This window comes from Crinia signifera, chromosome 2, assembly GCF_055691185.1.
Source record: "Crinia signifera chromosome 2, ASM5569118v1, whole genome shotgun sequence".
Lineage (NCBI taxonomy): Eukaryota > Metazoa > Chordata > Amphibia > Anura > Myobatrachidae > Crinia > Crinia signifera.
This window is the reverse complement of record NC_139218.1, coordinates 27,774,493-27,795,583: the sequence shown is the minus strand read 5'-3', so window position 1 is coordinate 27,795,583 and position 21,091 is coordinate 27,774,493. Positions and strand designations below refer to the sequence as shown.

The 21,091-nt window shown below is 47.7% G+C and overlaps 1 long non-coding RNA gene across 1 annotated transcript; it reads left to right on the top strand.

The window, feature by feature from the left end:
- Positions 1-1,246: 1,246 nt before the first annotated feature.
- LOC146058706 (uncharacterized) lies at positions 1,247-20,290 on the top strand. The gene is made up of 3 exons (XR_014469907.1): positions 1,247-1,308; positions 18,437-18,603; positions 19,413-20,290. It is a non-coding gene; the product is annotated as an uncharacterized LOC146058706 (long non-coding RNA).
- The last annotated feature ends 801 nt before the right edge of the window (positions 20,291-21,091 follow it).

Genomic DNA, 21,091 nt, shown 5'->3' with positions numbered 1-21,091 from the left:
CCAGTTAGTGCAGGGGTGCTGGCTCATCCTTAGGGCGAGATGTATCAAACGGAAAATGCGGTAAAACCCCGGTTTACCGCATTTTCCAATGTATCAAAACTGATACCGCATTGAAGGGTGGCGATACCCTATAGAAGCCTATAGAAGCCTATGAGCTTCTTTTCGCCGCCCGCCGCCTTCGACGCAAACCCGCCGCCTCACCTACCCCCCCCCCCTCTGGCTTACCTTCCTGAAGGGTCCTCCTGAACCCCGGAAGGTAAACCCCTCCTCCCCCTAGTGAAGCAGCCGGACATCCTTCTGGCTGCAGGGGGGAGGAGGAGGCGCCGGGGACAGCCTGCTTAGCTGTCCCCAGCGTGAGTGGAGAGCCAGGCGGCAGGGAGGTGACGGAGACCCCAGAGTACAGGTATCGCGGGGGGCTCCGTCACGGCATCGCAATGCCAAAAGCATATGACAGTACATATGCGCTGGCATCGCGGCGGGCGGGTGGCGATGTATTTTACTACTTCCCGCCCTTAGTGTGACAGGGAAACGGGAGCTGGACATAAAGCCACACCCCCTTTTGCATACCCTCCAACATCTGAGGGGCAGAAATCAGTACACGATCATAAAGGGGTGTGCCCACTGGGAAAGGGGGCGTGGCCGAGCGGATAAGAGGATGAGGCGATTTAAAATAATATTATTGAATAAGTGCAGCCACCTTACTTAACTTGCTGCAGTGTAGTGAGTGCTTCAGGCTCCAACATCAGATGATCCGATCTCCCCATCACGTGCTTCCCACCGCACTGCACGCTAAGCTACTCAGTCTCAGGCAGCTTCAAGTTCGCGCCCAGAAATACGTCACTGAGAATGTGGAGGGGGCTGACAGACCTTTCCCCTGAGTGCGGCGGGTCTGTGGTGCCGGCACGTGACGTCATGACGCAAGGGACCGGCCCGCAATGCACACTTGGGAACGGGTGCTGGGCCAAGGGAGAGCGGCGCAACAGTGTCTGACACCGTTCAGGTCTGCAAACTAGCAATTTGCTGTGCCCGCTCGCATGAAGTGACTGCACATCACCTGCGGCGAACGCACAGGGGAGCAAATGGACCAGAATAAGGTCCACAGGCTGATCACTGTGTAAAAAAAAAAATTCATATTCACCTCCCCAGGGTCCAGAGATCACTGCTTTGGTGAGGGACGCCGGTCCTACTGGGCTTCTTGCTGTGCTATGACCCTGCAGTAAAGTGATGCTGCAAAGTTCACTTTACAGCATCGGGAACCACAGGAGAAGGAAGCGTAGCAGAGCTACAGGAGCTGGTCCCTGGGGGTTGGTCAGTATAAATCAGCGGAGATGGGGGGTTTCGGCATAATAATGGGGAGGAGAGTGCCGGCAGCTGCGGTGCATGTGCAGTACAGCATTGGGGTATTTTTCGGTCAATGCTTTATCGCAAGCTCTGTCCATGCCAGTGATAATTGATACACCCTTGCAATGTATGTATGCAATTATCAAATTTGACCGATTTTATCAGATCACATCGGAATCCTCAGATGTCGATGGTGATAAACAGACACCTAAGAAACATATGTAATTTGCACTATAAAGCAAACAAACAAAACAGTGTAAAGCAAGAACGTCCACGAGCAGCACAGAGCTGGGGGTACAGCTGTCACTGCAGCCTGCGGAACAGATTAAGGGACACCTGTATTATTTCAGCTGACAAATGTGCTCTGGACAACAATTGCCAGTTGACAGCTGTTGTTTTAAAATCTAGAGAGGACCGTTCTGTGGAAAGTCAGGGGGGAAGAGGTGGAAGGAGTCAGCTCCACAAGGTTTTGCTGATTCAGGTCTGTCGTCTGTTAAACATTCATTTCCGTCAAGACATCTCCAACACAAAAGACCTAAAAAGGGCACAAAGTAGTGAAATTGAATTAAAACTGGATTTCTGCGAGAAATCGCTGTCACTTATTTGGCTTTCTGGAATTTACAGCCAGAACTATTCGTTTTACAGATGTCAGGAAGGAAGTCAGTAAAACAAAAGATGATATAAGTGTCTTGAGTTCAAACATTTCAGTCTTATTTATGGTGAACGTTACAGTAGATGCTACAGTATTCTACAGACGGAATTAGCAAAGGACTTCTATTAAATAAACTAGCTGAGGCCTGAGGCTTCGTCTGCGTTCATTTCGTTTCTGACATAATTTTTTGAATTTTTTCGAATTTTTTTAGAAATTTTTAGATTTTTTTTTGAATTTTTTTAGAATTTTTTGTAGCTATGCAGCCTAGAAAAGCAAAATAATGAAATTGAATTGAAGACGTGTCCTTATACCTTTTTGCTGCAGCTTCTCCTGGCATGCCAGGGCACAAAAGAAGAGTCTAGCATCAGGCGGCTTTTCCACACGGCAACCTAGGCACCTGTCTAGGGCCCGGCAGGTCCCACGGGACCCCATAAAGATAACCTGTCCTTTCAAAATGATTACCTAAATTTACCAAATTGTTTGTCTTATAAGCCACTGTGGTTTTAGTGTATTATGGGGTTTATTCTGGTTGATTCGCATGGATGCGAAATAACAGCCTTGCGAGTCCACCTAATCCCACCTTGCGAATGGTGGGACGCAGTCCCACCATTCGCAAGGGCGATTCGCTCGCAGGGACTGGAAATGGTTGTTACACAGCAACATTGATTCGCAGCCTTGTGCGATCCGCCCACATCATTCGATGGTTGGCGACCATCGAATGACGGTGAAGGCTCACGCATATAAAAGTGACTCTGAAGTCACTTATATATGCGTGGGCGCTCGGGGGGGAAGTGGGCGGGCAGCTGACATCCGGTGATGTCAGCTGCCTGAGCCCCCCACACCCCCGCACCCACATAATTGGCCCATTAGCATGAAACCTTGGGGGTTCCCATATGCTGATGCCCCGGCGCCCCTCTCCACCCCCCACCTGCTATCTTGAGTGCTTCCACCCCCCTCGAAGTCTATTCGCCATGGGTGCACACACCCAGTTCGTGTACATGCGCAGAAATACGCATGCGCAAATCAGAAACATCAGCCGTGTGCGAATGCACCCAGCCATCCGAACGGACCAGAATAAGGTCCTATATGTAAAGGATAATAATAATAATAAGGGTAAGATATATGGCAATATAAGCAACACAATCTATTGTCTGACCTTGGTTGTCCTTCGTTCTCAAGACACCAGGTCGGTGATCTATGCGGAATATTCCGCCAAGTGTCTGCAGACAATACACAGGCCCTTTGTTCTCTCTGTATATGTTTTGGTTATTAATATAATAATACCTCTTTATATTCCTTGTGAAAGCGACCTTTATCATGTTCCCAATGTAGATTACATTGGGGAGGGGGCTAACTTTACAATGACAAGTGATGGGGTCATATCTCAGATTGCTATATAATGAATTCATCTGTACTTTGCTCCACTGCCTGATAGCCCCGCTAACTGACCCAGGGCTGCTCCGCACATGCGTGGTGAGCAGCCCACTCACATGTTGCAGCCAGTGCAGAGGAGGGTTCAGGCCCCAGAGGGGAGATGCAGCACAGTTCAAACTTCAAATAGGGGTGCCACACCCACTGACCCCAACTGTCATTCCAAACGTACTTATTGGCAGCTACTCTATTTGAAATTTGAACTGCACTGCAGCCCCTCCTCTGGATCCTCCCCTGCATGTAAAAGGGAGAAAGAACAATTGGATGGTAGACTGAAGATAAGTGAAGAACAGGGTTAGGGCCTGATTAAAGGTTTCAGGTGCCCTAGGCACACATGTAGCTCCCCTTGTAATGCTGCTAAACACACATTACATCGGGACCGATGATAGATGACACCCCCACCACCAGCGGCGTAACTATAGCACCGCAGCCCCCGCCACCGCGGGGGGCGCTTTGCATGTGGGGGCGCCGGGGGCTGCGGTGCTATAGTTACACCCCCCCCCCCAATCCCCCGCAGACTTACCTATCTCGCTGGTCCCGGCGGCTCCGTTCTTCTGCTGAGGACCACCACAAAATGGCCGCCCCCATATAGCACACATTTCTCTGAAACTGTCTGCTGTATGGGGGCGGCCATTTTGTGGTGGTCCTCAGCAGAAGAAGAACGGAGCCGCCGGGACCAGCACGATAGGTAAGGCTGCAGGGGATTGGGGGGGGTTTGCATGGGCGGCAGGGCGGCGGGGGATTGGGGGGGGGTTTGCATGGGCGGCGGGGGATTGGGGGTGCTTGGCGGGGCGGCGGGCGCCCCCCCCCCTAACGGCGGGGGGGCGCCCAAAACTTAGTTACGCCACTGCCCACCACCACCACCACCACTATTGGTTATTAAGGCACTGGACAAGGGATACGAGAAGGGGAGATACAGATGGAGCCCCTGTCATCCTTGGCCGGGGCTCGCCAGAGCCTCCCCTCTGGCGAGCGCCGTCGGACAGGGGCTACACTGAACTGGGACGTCTCACACGCATGCGCGTTCCAGTCTCTCGACGGGGGTACCTGTCCGTCTCAACTTCAGAGAGACGGGCAGGGTTAGGGGGGGCGGGGCGGTGAGGGGGACCGGCGGCGGCGGTGAGGGGGACCCGGGGCAAGATCCGTTGCCACGGGGCGCTCCCGATGGCGGGAGCCGGCCGCTGGTGGGGGCTGGCAATACTTTCACCAGCCCCTGCAATGGTAGACTTTAAATATAGAAGAGGAGTATTTTATAGTTTGAAGAAACTTCCCTGTTTTGGTATGTAGTAGCAGGGTGCCCATTAAGCAAATTGCTTAGTGTGCGATTCTGCGTAAGAAAATCGCATCGCATGCACTTTTTGCGTGCGATGCGATGCGCTTTCCCTGTCATTTATTCACTTCACTCTGGCTGCGGGTGCGATGCCATCGCATTGCATGCGATCTCACCTCACCGCAAAATCGCATGCGATTGCATGCGATTTTATAGGGTGCGATGCCATTGACTTTGCTATACATTTGTATGAGATGTGTGGCGAGCCCAGCGAGCCCCATGAGGGGCGGCGGAACGCGTCCTCCCGACCTTATCATTCCCCCACTATCCACGTCGGCGTGGAGTGGTTTTTATATAGTGTGGCGAGCGCAGCGAGTCCCCGAGCCCGAAGCGTGGCGAGCGCAGCGAGTCCCGCGAGGGGCCGCAGAATACATGTAAGGTAAGGTCCCAGATACAGTATATGCCACCATTGTGCGTGTCTAACGTGGCACGAAAAACATCAAGTTTATTGCTGTCTCATTAACACATCTTAGATTTTCTTACGTCAAACACGAGGGCTCGTCACTCACGTTACATAGTTAATTGTTATCCCTGACAAAGCATGTAAGTGCTGCACAGAGGTTATTAATTGTAGGTATAAAATTATCTGTATGAAGGAGAATTCTTGTCATTAGCTGAATGCTCTGCCAAATTGCTGTTGTGACATTCTATCCTCTCGGCAGAACGGGTCCTTTTCAGAATGTTTAACCTCAAACAAAGATTTCGCAGTTCCACTGTTTGCATTGACTGCTGGGATAATTTATATTATTATTGGTAATATTTATATAAAAAGCATTTTGTCATTTACACTACTTACGGCAGAAGCCGGCTTGTTCTTATCACAGAGCCCGTTATTAATTATCCGCTACTTAAAAACCCTGTCAAAAAAACAGCTTCTGCAGTGTACTTTCACTTTGAGCTGTGACCGTTTTTACTTTCACTTTGAGCTGTGACTGTTTTTAGCCCCAAAACTCTCCACCCCACCTCCCTCTCTCCATATCCAGCAAGTTTGAAGCAGATCAGTGTCCCTGCAAAAATTGCTTTCACTTTTTTGTTGACATCTTTTAGCACACTAAGGAGTAATTTGGTCCATTGAGGGGCCTCTAGTGGTCAGTGGCGTTACTTCACCTCATAGAGGTGAGGAGTAGTTAGCCTTTTAGATATATAGATAATAACAAGAGAGAGGGGGAGATGTACTAAGTCTTTAAAAGAGATAAAGTACCAGCGAATCATCTCCTACCTGCCATGTACTGCCTACCCGTATAGTCTGGGCCGCTCTGTCTTTCTGCCAGGTCCCGGAGCAGAAAGGCTATGTCTCTAATGTCACCGTATTCTTTCAGATATACCTTCTCCCCCAGAAGAGACACCCCCTGGACTGGGACAGGTGGGGAAGTGCTCTGCTATCTCCACAGGATTGCTACCATTCGCAACCCTGGCAGGTAACACCCACATCATTCGATGGTCGGCGACCATCGAATGATGTGGAATGTGCACGCATGTGTAAGGTTGCTCTGAGTCATTGGGTTCTGTAGGTCCTCCTGTCCATCCTAGTGGCAGCCATCTTGGTGGAGCCCGCTCAATGAACCTTGAGAGGCATGCTTCTCTGATCTCCATACCAATGTGCTACTACTGCTATGAATTGGTGCCCTGTTTATACCCTCTCTCCAGCCACCTCTCATACCTCCCAACTGTCCCAATTACGGCAGGACAGTCCTGCTAATTGAAGACTGTCCCACTGTTCCTCAATGGGTCGCAGTGCCCCTTGGCAGGGGCACCACTGCTCTGATGATCACCGCTGCTCTGCTCGGTAGAGCAGCCGGTGATCAGTGAATAGATGGCATCTTTTCAGTGCAGGGATGGAGCCAGGGGTTGCCCAGCTGCTTGGGTGCACTGGGCACACCCCCAAAATTATGTACAATTTGGGTCTCTTCACTCAACCACACCCCCATTTTACTGAGGCTCCACCCCCTTGGCTTTAGGCTGCCCCTTCTCATCCCTATTGCGCCTTCAGCATGTCCCGCTCATGGCCCCCACAAAGTTGGGAGTTATGCACCTCCTATAGTGATTCCCTTGTTTCCCATGAATTTAGCATCTATCTTCACTCTTGTGTTGGGTCCAGTATTTACCTCACTCCCTGCTAGTTGCATTAGGGTTCTATAGCATATAGTAATAGTGCAGAGAAAGTCCAAAATCCCTCGCAGAAATCCCTGGTGAATGCTATCCCCCTGCGTTGTTCTAGAGTGAGAGTGTGTGTGTGTGTGTGTGTGTGAGTGCGTGTGTGTGTGTGCGTGTGTGTGATGACACTGAATCCTATTTACTTTAGTGAGTCCAGCCAGTGTTTGTTCCAGAGGAGAGGGTGTTTAAAAATTTAAATAGGGAGCAACACCCACTACCACCAACTGTCATTCCAAACTGACTCCCTGGCAGTGGGTGTGGCTCCCCTATTTGAAATTTGAACTGTGATGCAGCCCAACCTCTGGAGCAGCCACTGATACACTCAATTGTTGATAAATATATATTATGTGCTGCAGGCAGACTGGTGGGCACCCTGTTAGTGTGGCACTTCCTGTATATACTAAATCTATATTATATACAGATGGAGCGGGTCTCTTCTTTGCAGGGGATGGCGATGGCAACGCCAGCCGCCATCCCCGCCACCTGTATCTGCGAAAGGGGATGCGCGCGCACGAGATGCGTGCGTGTCCCCTTTCGCACGGTTCCCCCAGTTCCCCCGCCGCCCGGAAACTGAGACGCGCGTGCACGTGAGACGCGCGTGCACGTGAGACGCACGCGCGTCTCAGTCAGATGAGAGCCGGGCTGCTGGCGGATCGCCAGCGGTGACGTTCTGGTGATTCGCCAGCAAGAGGGAGCCCAGCTCCATCTGTACCAACCAACTTTCACATTCACTGAGTGGGGACTTTGTGTAAAAGGGGGCGTGGCTTCATACCTAATTGACTATTCCCCTTAAAAAATTAAGTTTCGGGAGCTTGGCAGCATACCACATGACAACCTGGATATGACGTATGACGAGCTGGATATGACATAGAACGAGCTGGATATGACATAGAGGGAGCTGGATATGACGTATGACAACCTGGATATGATGTATGACGAGCTGGCAAGTCCTGTCATTGTTATATCCTCAGTGGCCTTAGTAATTCTCCCAATATGATTACTCCATGTAGGAACACTGTCTGCAACCAGTCTGTTCAGTCAGTTCACCAGCAGCATCCATAATTCCAAGAGCCTTTGCTGAGAACCAAGAGCTAGAGGACAAAACCGCTCTGTACTGTAGAGATGGTAAGGTCCAGAAAGGTGACAAAAAGACATTTGGCGTATCATAATTGTCCATTGTGTTACTGGGCAATTACAGCTGCAGGCATTTCTGTTCTCCTCAGTGCTTTTAGCACAGTCACTGCACACTCTGACCTTCAATTTGGTGAGAGAATGTGAACGTACAAATCCGGCATAGCAATGGAATGAGTCAGAACTGTTAGAGAAAAAAAGAAAGAAATCAATATAATCCAATGTAAAGTATTCGGCTGTGGATCAATTGGTCAACCGTCGACGGTCAACATAAACTTCTGTAGGTGAACATTAGGAAAAGGTCGACATGCGACATTGTCAAAACGCCAGTGGAACTCACTGTGGGCCAGATGTATCAAGCTTCAAAATGTGATAAAATGGAGAGTGATAAACAACCAGCCAATCAGCTCCTAACTCTCATGTTACAGGCTGCGTTTGAAAATGTCAGACATTAGCTGATTGGCTGGCAGTTTATCACTCTGCATTTTATTAATTTTTTAAGCTTGATACATATGGCCCAAGGAGCAGTCTACTCCGTAGGTCTGTAACGTGTCAGCAATACAACACTGAAACAGTGAAAACTCCATGTCGACCTTTTGACTGTCGACCTAGACAATGTCGAACTAATGACCTGTCGAACTAACGACCTGTCGAACTAATGACCTTTCGACCTAGAACCATGTTGACCTTTTACCGAGTCGACCTAGACCCATGTCGACCTTTTCCCATGTCGACCTAATGGTGTCGACCTAATGACTATCGACCATAATGCTGTAGACCAAATGACCGCATCCCGAAAGAATAAAGACATTTAAGGCCAATGCTAATTCTGACAAATGCAGATATTTCATGGAACGTTGCTCATCTCCTCAGGGAACCAAATCTTCTGTTTCTCTTTCGTATTAGTAATAGTAAAGAAAACATCTTAGCGAAGGGCCCGGCTGGAATAAACCTCTCAGGCTGTGCATGCTATACTGAGAATAACTCGCTGATTGATCTATTACATAAACCTACACATGCTGTTCTGGTTAGGAAACTCCAGGATAACCTGTGGTAATGTAGTATGTAACTGCTCAGCGGCAGATGTGTCATTGTCTCAGCCTATTTCTGTAGCAACAAACAAGTGATTGTTTTGAGGGCTGTGTAGTAATCATATGTATTGTGATAATGCCATAAACATAAAAACCTGAATTGTTATAATACTGTATGTGATCTCCGGGTGTCCAATCAGAGCAGGGGTTATATAACGTCCATAGCAGTACATTTGTCATATCCAGGTACCCTGCTGTGGCCAGGGATTCACAGACTGCAGGAGCCACGGAACCAATATCATCACCAGTATTTCCTCATCAAAGTTATCTGTTTCTATGGCAATCAGAACGGGAGGGTACGGAGCAGGGATGGATATCAGAGGAGCGGTTCTGAGTGCAGTCTCTGTGTTGGCTTTTCATTGTGGGCACATGTGCTGAGTAGGGATGGCCATCGTCCATCGATTTTAGATCATCGATGGTTTATGGCCGATGTCAAATAGTTTTGCCATCGATGTGGTTTCCCTTCATCGATGGAAGGGAACCGATGGCTCCCGGTTTTTTTTTTAAGGTACCGGGACACGGAGCATAGCTCCATTAGGGCTATTCAATCATATATAATGGACGACCATCGATAGCTTAAACTTTTGATAGTTATCCATCAAATATTTTACTACTGTCGATGGATGGGTGCAGAATTGCCATCGATGGCGTCTGCACCAATGGACATCTCTATTGCTGAGTAAAGATGGGGTAGCTTTCATCTGAGTGGCTCCCATCTCGCCGTCCACCTTCCACCACCCTGCGCCCTCCACCAGAATTCTTCAGCACTGAGCCAGAGTCTACGGCTTATCCGCTGATCTCCGGGAACATGGTGCTGACCTTACACCCGGTGATCGTTCCACTACGCATGCATAGATCTCTGGAGAAATGGCACCCACATGATTTTCCTGGTGATTTCTGTTACGCCAACACTCTGTGCTAGAAATGGAAGACTGTATGAAGCATTGCTAAGGGAGGAGAAGTGATATGGGAAGAGAAGTGATAAAGTGCCTGGTTCTTTATCATCAGACAATCAGCTCCTGACTGTTAAGTTACAGGCTGGGTGTAAAAAGGGACAGTTAGGAGCTGATTGGCCAGAGATAAAGTACCAGGTACTTTATCACTTTTCCCCCCTTATCACTGCTTCATACATCTACCCCATAGTGTTGAAGAAGATTAGAGTCAATCAATGTACCTTTCAGGCATGAGGCTTCTGTAGCAGCCTCTGAAAGTTCGACGCTTTCCACCTCAGAAGTAGACCGACTTGGAGAAGGGGGGGTGTTACTAATTTCCTGGGCTCGCTGGAGGGGCTCGGGTCTGCACCCCCCCTCCCCACCAACTGTCAGCGGCAGCAGCTTAGAGACCCAAAGTCTGTATGACTTGCTCTCAGAGGCCGTCATCACACAACACTCCTCTGTGTCTAGGACATATAGTGGCTGGCAATGGTTTGCTGCCACTATTACAGACAGTCCTTCTTTTATTTTGCAGAGCACACTTTCCCTCTTTGAACTTGACTCAGTGTCCTCTCTTATTAGGGACACCTATGGCAATGAGATTTGTTGCCAAATCGGATACAAATAACACATCTTGGATGTCTGTGAGGAAGGTTCTCCGTGGGTCAAAGTGCCACTGAGGCCTGCTTTGTTTGGTGACATGTGGCCCCGCATTACAGACTGGCCACCACATTCATTACACTGCATTGTTCCCATTCGTTCTGTTATTCCCTCTCTGCAGTACAGAAACTTTGCCATCCTTTATTTTCAGGTGCACCGCCATTGTCCTAACTATTGTGGCTGTAAGGACTATTGTCTCCAATTGCCGTGACTATTACACAATCACATGTGCTAGGTGATGTCTGCCATTCTTGATTGCAACTGAAGGGACTGGTTGCTCCCACATCTTTATACCAGCAATCCTTTTTGAGACTGTCTGTTACATATAAAGCTGTCTCGTTTCTTTTGTCACTTCTTTTGCTGCATGCCAATAGTATCTCTCAATCTGCAGCCAGAGGCTTTTAGGTTTAGTGTCCCTTGTGAGTAATGTACATCTCTTAACATTGGTCTCAATCAGTATGCATTCATTCAATTAAAGCATCTTAGCCCTCAAGATTTCTATTGGTAGCTTTGTCACAATTAATTTTAAACCACCCTCGAGAAGTTCAGGTGTTAGATTTTGCAGCATTGCCATCGCTCTCTCCTCATCATCCACCCGGCCACCTGGAAACAGTGGTAATGTAGATGTTAACAGCATTGGTATCACACAGTGTATAATAGCAGGTAGCCAGTTATCTCACCTCAGGAGCTAAGAGTACTGTAAAAATCTTACACAGTAAAGATGGCTGCAGACTGTACATATGCAATAGTTGATCAGCTGGAGGTGCATTATTCTCTATGGGAATTAGTAACAAACCTCAGGCTGATCCCTGGTGCTTCTAGAGAAATGACTAGTGCTATGTAATAATCTGAGTATTTGGAGATTTATGGACAGGGCTGTTTTAACAGCAGGGTAGGCCTTTGGCAAAACAATGCAATGTGGCCCCTACACACTATCAATGCTGATATTTATATAGCCAAAGAACAATAAGTGAAATGTGCAGTTTACGTACTTATTCCGTAACTTGCGTACCCTTTAGTTCTAGCTACGTGCGAACAAAACGTAGTGCAGCGTAGCGTACCTTTTCAGTGTATTGTAAACGGTAAATCAATAACAGTAATTGGAAATCCCTTCGCAGTACTTAGTCTCTAATCTGCGAATACCTTTTAAGGACAATGTCCGTAATATACGTTATCGCTAGATGCGAATAATAGACGAGACCACGATATAACAAGTGAGGAGATAGATTCTCCAAAATAGTGTATTTAGTCCCTAGCGGAAAAAAGGGGGTAACTGAAAGAAGAAATACAGGATAACACGTGATACAATGTCCTTAACAATACTAATACAAGTCAAATACTACTAGGGGAAAGAAAAACAATTACAGAATACAATCAGCCAACAATACAATAAAAGAAAGTACAGGGAATGCAACCATTTACCGTCTCAAATATGCGTAGAGCCGTCCGGTCGGAGCTCGCTATATTCAGATTGAACTATAGCCCGGTCAATGGTGAGGGATAGGAGCAGTGCCGAAGTGACCGAGGCAGCCCAGGGTTAGCTATCTTATAGGGTCAGAAGGGGGAGGTCAAAGGCCATTCCTATTGGTCAAAGGTTCAAATGTCCAGTCCTCAGTGATTGGGGCAAAGTATTACACCTGGTTTGGATTGGTGCAGGGGGAGTGAACTTTGGTGTCCTTTGTGTGTTGGCATCGTCGTCGGGGGTCGTAAACAGCAACAAGAACCGGTTATATCTAGATTCCTTTGTCTCACACAGTTTAGCAGAAATAGTCCTTGAAATATAGATTTTGTCTGTAATTATCGGACCATGTGAGTTGCGAAGTTTTCGCAACGACCGGAGTGCTGCGCATAAGAAACGGAACATTATACAGACATAGTGTGTATTGCTGATTAAACTATGTGTAGTGCTCTAAACCTTTAATTAACTATATTTTATTTGGTGTAGGTATGGTATTATGAATTAATGTGTATTAGTATGGATGCGCTTATGATCCACTTTGTTACACAGACTCGGGTATTTATACTTTATTTGCGCAACTCTGCGAACCAAAATGGCGGCCATACTATCCTAAAATGGCGTGTGTGCAACTCGACTTTAACAGTCCACCCGTTGACAGTAACTACAAAACTGTCACAGTACGAAATATTTCCTAAAACACAACAGAAATTCATAATCCTAACAAAAATTTTGGGATCCTTGAATTTTACATAAAAGGGGAGTAAACCATCTGCGCTAGGCCAATCCAGGATTATGGATAAACGAGGGGCCACATTTATCGAACAATCTACTCAGGGAGACGAAGGATACTATACAATTTTTGGGATAAAATAAAAACAGGGGAGGTTACAATATATACACTTTTTTCCGATATGATATCTTTTAGTGGGTGATGGTTTCAATTCTAGGGTCATATACCAAACCCTGGTCTTCCTCTGCATCCCTCGTTCTTACACTCATGATTTCAGTATGTTTGGTCTTTCCCCGGGTCATCATTTTAACACATTTAAACACTAGCACAAAGACTATGATGGCACCACCAATACAAAGAAGTAGTTTTCCGATATTAGCTATGATTCCTTGCGCCCATTCTCCTAACCCGGAGAACCAATGCATTGGGTTCAACCAGGAGGTCCATTCGCTGACCTTATCACCTACTTCTGCCAGGCTGACATTGTGTTCCCTTCTAAATTCCCATTTAAGCTGAAGAATCTCATCCATCCGATGATCAATGATTTCTGGGTCTTCAGTATTGTTGGTAATGTAAGTACAACACTTTACCCCAAACTGTGTAGAGAGGGTGACACAATATCCTCCTGTCATGGCTGTCAGATAGTTCAACACCATCCGATGTTGAACTAGCTCTCTTTTATAAGCTTGTAACTCCCTACCAGTGTATCTAAAGGTGTCATCATAAATCTCAGTAATATTGTCTACCAAGCTTGCTAATGCTTGTATATACTTAAAATTAATGACTCCCCTGGCGGTATGGGTAATGTCTAACGCAATGAGGAGTTGGATACCGAATGATTCGTGTATCAGTTCAGAGGCTAGGGGTTCCTTCTTGATTGTTAAATCCCTTTTGTGGATTTGGTCATAATGGGTATGAGTGTAAGGAGGAGGTATACCTTTGTGGATGCTTACCATTTCATCATGTGTAAGGGTCATTACTTCGGGTAACACTCTACCTAAATAACAAGTTCCAACGTAGTTCATGGAGAGCCATTTGTACGCCCTTCTACCACAAATATAATAAACATCGTCAGGGAGAAAATAAGGGACAGAATATTTCATGATTTTATCACACACTATCCATAAGAACATTCCCGTTCCCTGCTCCCTGACCTGTTCTTCACAGGTTTCTGGTTGTAAGGTCATATTACAATAACCGGCAGATACTCTGCCAGCCATCATTTTATTTTTCTTTACAGTGTAAACATATTTATAGTGTCTTCCACTGGTGCGGATCTTTAATAATAATTCCTTATCAATAGGCTCTCCATCTGGACGCTGGGAGTAAGTTATCATCTGGTTGTGCCATGTCACTTCCCAAGTACCGATCTGTCTGGAACTAGAGAAGTTCAAACACACCAGGAACTTGTCCACTTGGTATGGATGTAATCTAAGGCTAGGGGACCTGGCATACAGGTATCTCTTATCCAGTGGCCTCCCCTTATTTAAGGCGCTTATCTCAGAGATATTTAGCGGATATGGGACTAGGCCTACACTACTTCTTTTATGTAATACTTGTGAACACACCCAGCATTCTGTTTGGTTTAAGACCTTACCCACTAATGAGTGGTAATCACTCAAGGGATGTCGGCTCGTAGTTGCCTTACCCATCGACTAACATCGCTGGATGCATTCTTCTTCCATTTTTGGCTGACAATATCTACAAACACAGTACTCACCAGACAATAACTCATCACATTGCCCTTGAACTACGTTCCCCTCATACCTCTTACCCTCTCCTGTTATGGGTAAAGTATCAGGCTTGTTTAGGGATTCTACTTCACCCTGGTCTGGGTCCATTAGTACACTGTCAGAACTCCGCTCCGATCGCTCTAGAGTGTGGCAGCCACCGAGTATCTTTGGGTGAAGAAGGGGAAACAGGAAGAAAACAAAGGAATAGAAATATAACCATGAACCTGTTGCTTGGAGTCCTTCCATCATCTCTACCAGGGGTCTTTTATTGCTCTGCTCTTTAACTTTTGCTCGTACAGGTTGCTCGACCTTAGCTGCCTTTCAATCCTCCCGAAACAATGCCTCTAGCGATATTTCTTCTCTTTCGCTCTCTGCACAAGGGGACTCCGGGTTACTGGCTTTCTTGCAGTGGGACGAATGTATCCAAGTCTCTCTCTCTTAATTGATGTAGTGCTGGTCAACAAAACTTGGTACGGTCCTTCCCAACGGTCTATCAAACAACCTGAGCGTAAAAAATTGCGGATCATAACAAAGTCTCCTGGTTTAAGATTATGACAGTTCTCAATAGGCATGTCAGGTGTCAACAAATTCAGTTCCTTTTGTTGTTTCCTCAGCTGTTTGTTTAGCTTTAGGATATATTGTACAGTTAGTTCATTGTTACACTTGAGATCATCCTGTGGGTCTATCATGACGTGTGGCTGCCGGCCAAACAATATCTCGAAGGGGGACAAGTTAAGCGGAGCTCTGGGAGTGGTCCTAATACTATACAGCACAATGGGCAGTGCCTCTGTCCATAACAACCCTGTTTCAGCCATAACTTTACCCAATTTGTTCTTAATAGTACCATTCATTCTCTCATTCATTCTCTTTGGCGCTCGCTTGGATTCGATATGGAGTATGAAGTTTACTATTAATTCCCAGGAGTTTACACATGATTTGGAAGACTTCTCCTGTGAAATGAGTGCCTCTGTCACTCTCGATAACCTTTGGGATACCATATCTACAGACAAACTCTTGACATATTTTCTTAGCTGTAAAGGTAGCAGTGTTGGAGGCAGCGGGGAAAGCCTCCACCCAGCTGGAAAACATGTCAACACATTCTAACACATACTTCAAATTTCTACAGGGTGGTAACTGTATGAAGTCGATTTGTATTACCTGGAAAGGGCCTTCTGTAGGAGGGATGTGGGATGGCTTTTCCAATGTTCTTCCTCAAACAGGTGAGGCATGACATTGCCACTCTACCTGCTTGAGAAGCGAACCCTGGTGCACACCAGTAGGCCTTTACCAGCTTGCACATACCTTCCTTCCCAAGATGTGTCAGTCCATGGGCCACCTCGGCTAGACTAGGAAGGTATGCCCTGGGGGCCACTGGTTTCCCGTGTCCATCTCTCCAAAGTCCGGTGGACTCTTGGCCACATCCCTTCGACTTCCATACTGCTCTGTCCTGTGGGGAACACAAATGCTGCATGTCTATCAGTTTTGATGTGGATACCATGTTAAGTGTACAGAGGTTTGTAGGGGGGGTAGAAATATTTACAGGGCATGCGGCCCTTTTCGCTTCCTCATCAGCGCGGCTGTTACCAAGGGACACCGGGTCCTTCTCTGATGTGTGTGCTTTGTACTTGATAACAGCCACTCTGTCTGGAAGCTGAATAGCTCCCAGAAGTTTTCTGATATATGTCGCATGCGCCACTGGTGTGCCAGCCGCCGTCATGAAATTTCTGAGGAGCCATAGGGCCCCAAAATCATGCACTACTCCAAAAGCTTATCTGGAGTCGGTATATATGTTGACTGAGTTCCCTTTGGCCAGTTCACATGCTCTGGTCAATGCCACCAGTTCCGCTACCTGTGCTGAGTGAGGTGGTCCTTCCACAATACCTTCTCCATCTACTACCGCGTAGCCTGTGCACAGCTCTCCCGTCTCCGTTTGTCTATGACAGCTACCATCAGTGAACAAGGTTAAGTCTACCTCACTTAATGGGCTGTCGCTTATGTCAGGACGTGCTGTAAAGGTCTGATTCAGGTAGGTCATGCAATCATGTTTGTCCTCACCTTCACTAAACTCTGCCTTACCATTCTCAGCAACATTCCCATCAACCCCCACCCTTTGTGCCTTGGAGGGCACATGAGGTAGGAATGTGGCTGGGTTCAGTGTGTTGCATCTTTTTATGGTAACATTTACTGGGGCCATCAGCGCCAGTTCCCACTTGGTGAACCGTGCTGAGGACACATGTCGCGTTTGGGCAGAGTTTAGGACGGCAGAGACAGCATGGGGAGCATGAACAGTTAAATCGTGTCCTGACACCACATCCTCACTCTTGCTTACTAGTTGTGCTATTGCAGCTACGCTTCGTAAGCAAGTTGGGAGTGAGCGTGCTACTGTGTCCAATTGGCCACTGTAGTACGCTACTGGTCGGTTGGCATCACCATGTATTTGGACAAGTACTCCTGCCACACACCCAGCTGATTCTGTTCTGTACAGTTCAAAGGGTTTCCCGTAATCTGGCATTCCCAGTGCTGGGGCCTTTGTGAGGCTCAACTTTAGTTCCTCGAAAGCCAGTTCAGATTCCTCAGTATGAGAAACCCGATCTGGCTTAGTTCAGGAAACCATTTCTTGTAGTGGTAATGCCAGAAAAGAGAATCCTGGGATCCAATTGCGACAGTATCCAAACATGCCTAGGAACGTACGGATCTGGTGTTGGGTCTGCGGCAGTACCATGTTTTGAATCGCTTGGATTCGGTCATCGGTGAGGTGTCTCAACCCTTGGGTAAGACAGTGGCCCAGATACTTAACCCTGGTCTGGCATAATTGTAATTTATCCTTTGATACTTTGGGGGAAATTTACCAATATGAAAAACCTAGTTTTTCGTATTGGTATTTCCCCTACGACTGCATACGACTGTTTCAGTCGTATTGCAAAGTCGTGTTCCGGAGGGGAATGTACAAAGCAGTCAGATACGACTGCTCTGAAACCCTCCGATGGTGTAACCATTCGTATTAGCTGGCCATATATACGGCCGCGAATACGAATGTTTCTGGCAGTCTGCACGGATCAGTCAGATCCGTGCAGGCTGCAGTGTGTAAAAAAAATAGAAAAATTAAATAAATTTAAAAAAAACCCAGCGTGGGGTCCCCCCCACAGCTGTAACCAGCACCAGGCTGAAGGAGCCGGGGCCGGTAATTAAAAATCAGGGAATCCGACAAATAGGGGTTCCCCGATTTTTAACAACCAGCCCCAGGCTCCAGGTCCGGGGCTGGTTCCCAAAATATGGGGGACAAAATGACTAGGGGTCCCCCGTATTTTAAGAACCAGCCCCAGGCCAAACCAGCCAGCAGGGTAATGCCACAGCCGGGGGGAGACTTTTTATACAAGTCCCCCCGGCCAAAGCATTAACCCTACCGACCAGTCAGCCTGGCCAGGGGCCCTGGGGGAGTGGGGACCCCCCCAATAAAGGGGTCCCCCCCCCTCCAGGACTTACCTGACCAGGCTGAAGCCTGGTGCTGTCCTCGATGCCCCTGGGCGGTGGGCATCGAGCTGATAGTGGTGTAGAATATAGAATAATCTATTGTCTAATACTGGGGCACTATGAGTCCCAGCAAGCCTCCCCCGCAAGCTGGGACTTGGAGAACCACAAGTCCCAGCCTGCGGGGCATTAAAGGGCCCGCTGGGTCTTGTAGTGCCACAGTATTAAAAATAGTAAAATAAAACACACTGACACACACTTAAAATAAAACTTTAATACATACAAAGCCCATAATACTAATACTTACCTATCTTCTTTCCTTAGGTAGTCCTGGTCCTGTGTCGTCTTCTGGTCCTGTGTCGTCTTCTGCCTCCATGTCGACGTCGCTGTCCATGTCGTCCTCACTGTCGGCGGTCCGGAGTCCGACGAAATCCATGGAGGAAGCTGTGGAAGGAAACCATACTCACCTGTCCCAGGGCGACGTAGTCCAGGTAAGGGTCTTTGCAAAAAAAAAAAAACCGACACGCGAAACCAGCCGGACAGCAGAGAGCCGCACGGTGTTTGTGTACATCGGTCGGCTCCGCCTCCCGAATGCCGCTATTGGCCGCCTTGCGGCAGACTATCGGGAGGAGACTGAACAGAGTACAGCATAACAGCAACTTCATTTTCCATTCCAGTTACACATTTCTCATCCACATGACCCACGCACTAATGTATTCCGCGGCATAAGTCATCCACCTCCCCACGAAGCGTAAGCCGCATTTAAGAGATCTTTTACCGGCATTAATTACAGGAGTGTGGTTTGGTGAAGAACACACAACAACCTTGGAGTTATTTCATCTCGCTAAACCTGTGTGTGAGGGACTATTCTTTGGTCCAAACACGTAATTTAGATATTATGCTTCTTCAAAGGGCATTACTGGAAATGTGCAAAGAGATTTTTTTTTTTGTTGTCTTCAGAATTTACTAATTATAGCGTGAGTCACAATGTTATCCGTCCCCCACGCCAAGAATGGATTACATTGACACAAGAGAGTGTGAGGTGTGTGTGTTGTATTGTGCCGCTTGCGCTCTGTACCACAGTCGGCCTTTGTAGGGCTTTTGCTTATAATGTGTTGTGTTTGAAAATTCCCCACTGGGCACAACTCTGCTGTCTATAAATTTTACTTTAGCATCACCTGAAAGCAATGTGTAATTTTCAGGATTGCTTATATAACACACTTTGGTTACATAACTCGCACGCTGTATGTGTAGGAGGGAGTCTAGATGTGTTTTTTCTTTTTTCTTTTTGTATTTGTAGCAGATGCCAGAAGCACTGTAGCAAGAGAAAGTGGTTTGCAGAACAGCGTTTAAGTGGGAATCGGTTAAAAACTGGAACGGTCCGGAACGCTACGTGAAGCAACCTTGGCCACTGTGGAACTTGTGGTCCATCCCGGTCCATCCCCATCCAGGGAGATAGGCAGTGAGAGGTTGCAGTCTCCTGGTATGGTTCGGACTGTTCCTTTTTAAATAATGCCTGGACCATATGGGGTGGCTGTAGTCAATCCCTCCCCGCCTTCCCAGTGACAGCTGTCACAGATACCCCCAGACCGGTATACGCACTACAAGCACAGCAGTGTTAGAGGCTGCTGCAGGGGGCTGCTCCATTCTGGAATTCTAGGGTCCAGACTGGGCCCAGTTTTTACCCTATCCTGGTAAAGTAGCACAGAGAGGCATAAACGCAGTGTGTGCGATGCACACAGGCCTGAAACGGATACCTACGCTGTATGTAAACAATGGTTCCACGCTAAGGACCAGATGTATCAAGCTTCAAAAAGTGATAAAGTGGAGAGTGATCAACAACCAGCCAATCAGCTCCTACCTGTCATTTTTCAAACCAAGCCTGTAACATGACAGGTAGGAGCTGCCCGAGATACAGACCCAAAATGCATTTCACGAAACACGAAAAGTGACCGGTGCAGAACCCTAATCTTTATACACCTGTGTATGGCTCAGCTGAGATAAGACACTGGCCGTTTAGCAACTTGGTGAAATCTGCCTGTTTCCTGCAACGGTGCTTTGTGTTGTTTGTTTATATTTCATAATTGGTATTAAAATAGATCAGTTTAACACCGGTTTCCATAGACACAGTCTCTTTATGCTTTTGTTGCTGTGCATTAATTATGTGGATATTTACACATAGCCTCCCATTTGGCTGCTTCTTTAGTACCAGATGATGTTTGGGGGTGCGGTCAGGATGCCGGTGGTCAGTACAGCAACGCTGGCATCCAGACTGCCATCAGAAGATCAGCGCTGGATACTCAAAAGGATCAAGCTGACAACACTATCTCGACAGGCGAGTATGCGGGGCGGGATAGGGTCAAGCCGGGAGTGGGGGAGTTAGGTAAGGCACTAGTGGGGGGACTAAAGGTTAGGTTGCATGGAGGGGAAGGTTAGGCTGCATGGAGGGGAAGGTTAGGGTTAGGCTGCGGGGAGGGGGGGTTAGGGTTAGGCTGCATGGAGGGGAAGGTTAGGGTTAGGCTGCGGGGAGGGGGGGTTAGGGTTAGGCTGCATGGAGGGGAAGGTTAGGGTTAGGCTGCATGGTAGGGAAGGTTAGGGTAAGGCTGCGGGGATGGGAAGGTTAGGGTTAGGATGCATGTTGGGGTAGGTTAGGGTTAGGCTGCGTGGAGGGGAAGGTTATGGATATGCTGCGGGGAGGGGAAGGTTAGGGTTAGGCTGCGGGGAGTGGAAGGATAGGGTTAGGCTGCGGGGAGCGGGGGTTAGGGTTAGGCTGCTTGAAGGGGAAGGTTAGGGTTAGGCTGCGGGGAGGGGGAAGGTTAGGGTTAGGCTGCGTGGAGGGGAAGGTTAGGGTTAGGCTGCGGGGAGGGGAAGGTTAGGCTGCATGGTGGGGAAGGTTAAGGTTAGGCTGCATGGAGGGAAAGATTAGGGTTAGGGTGCGTGGAGGGGGAAGGTTAGGGTTAAGCTGCGTGGAGGGGGAGG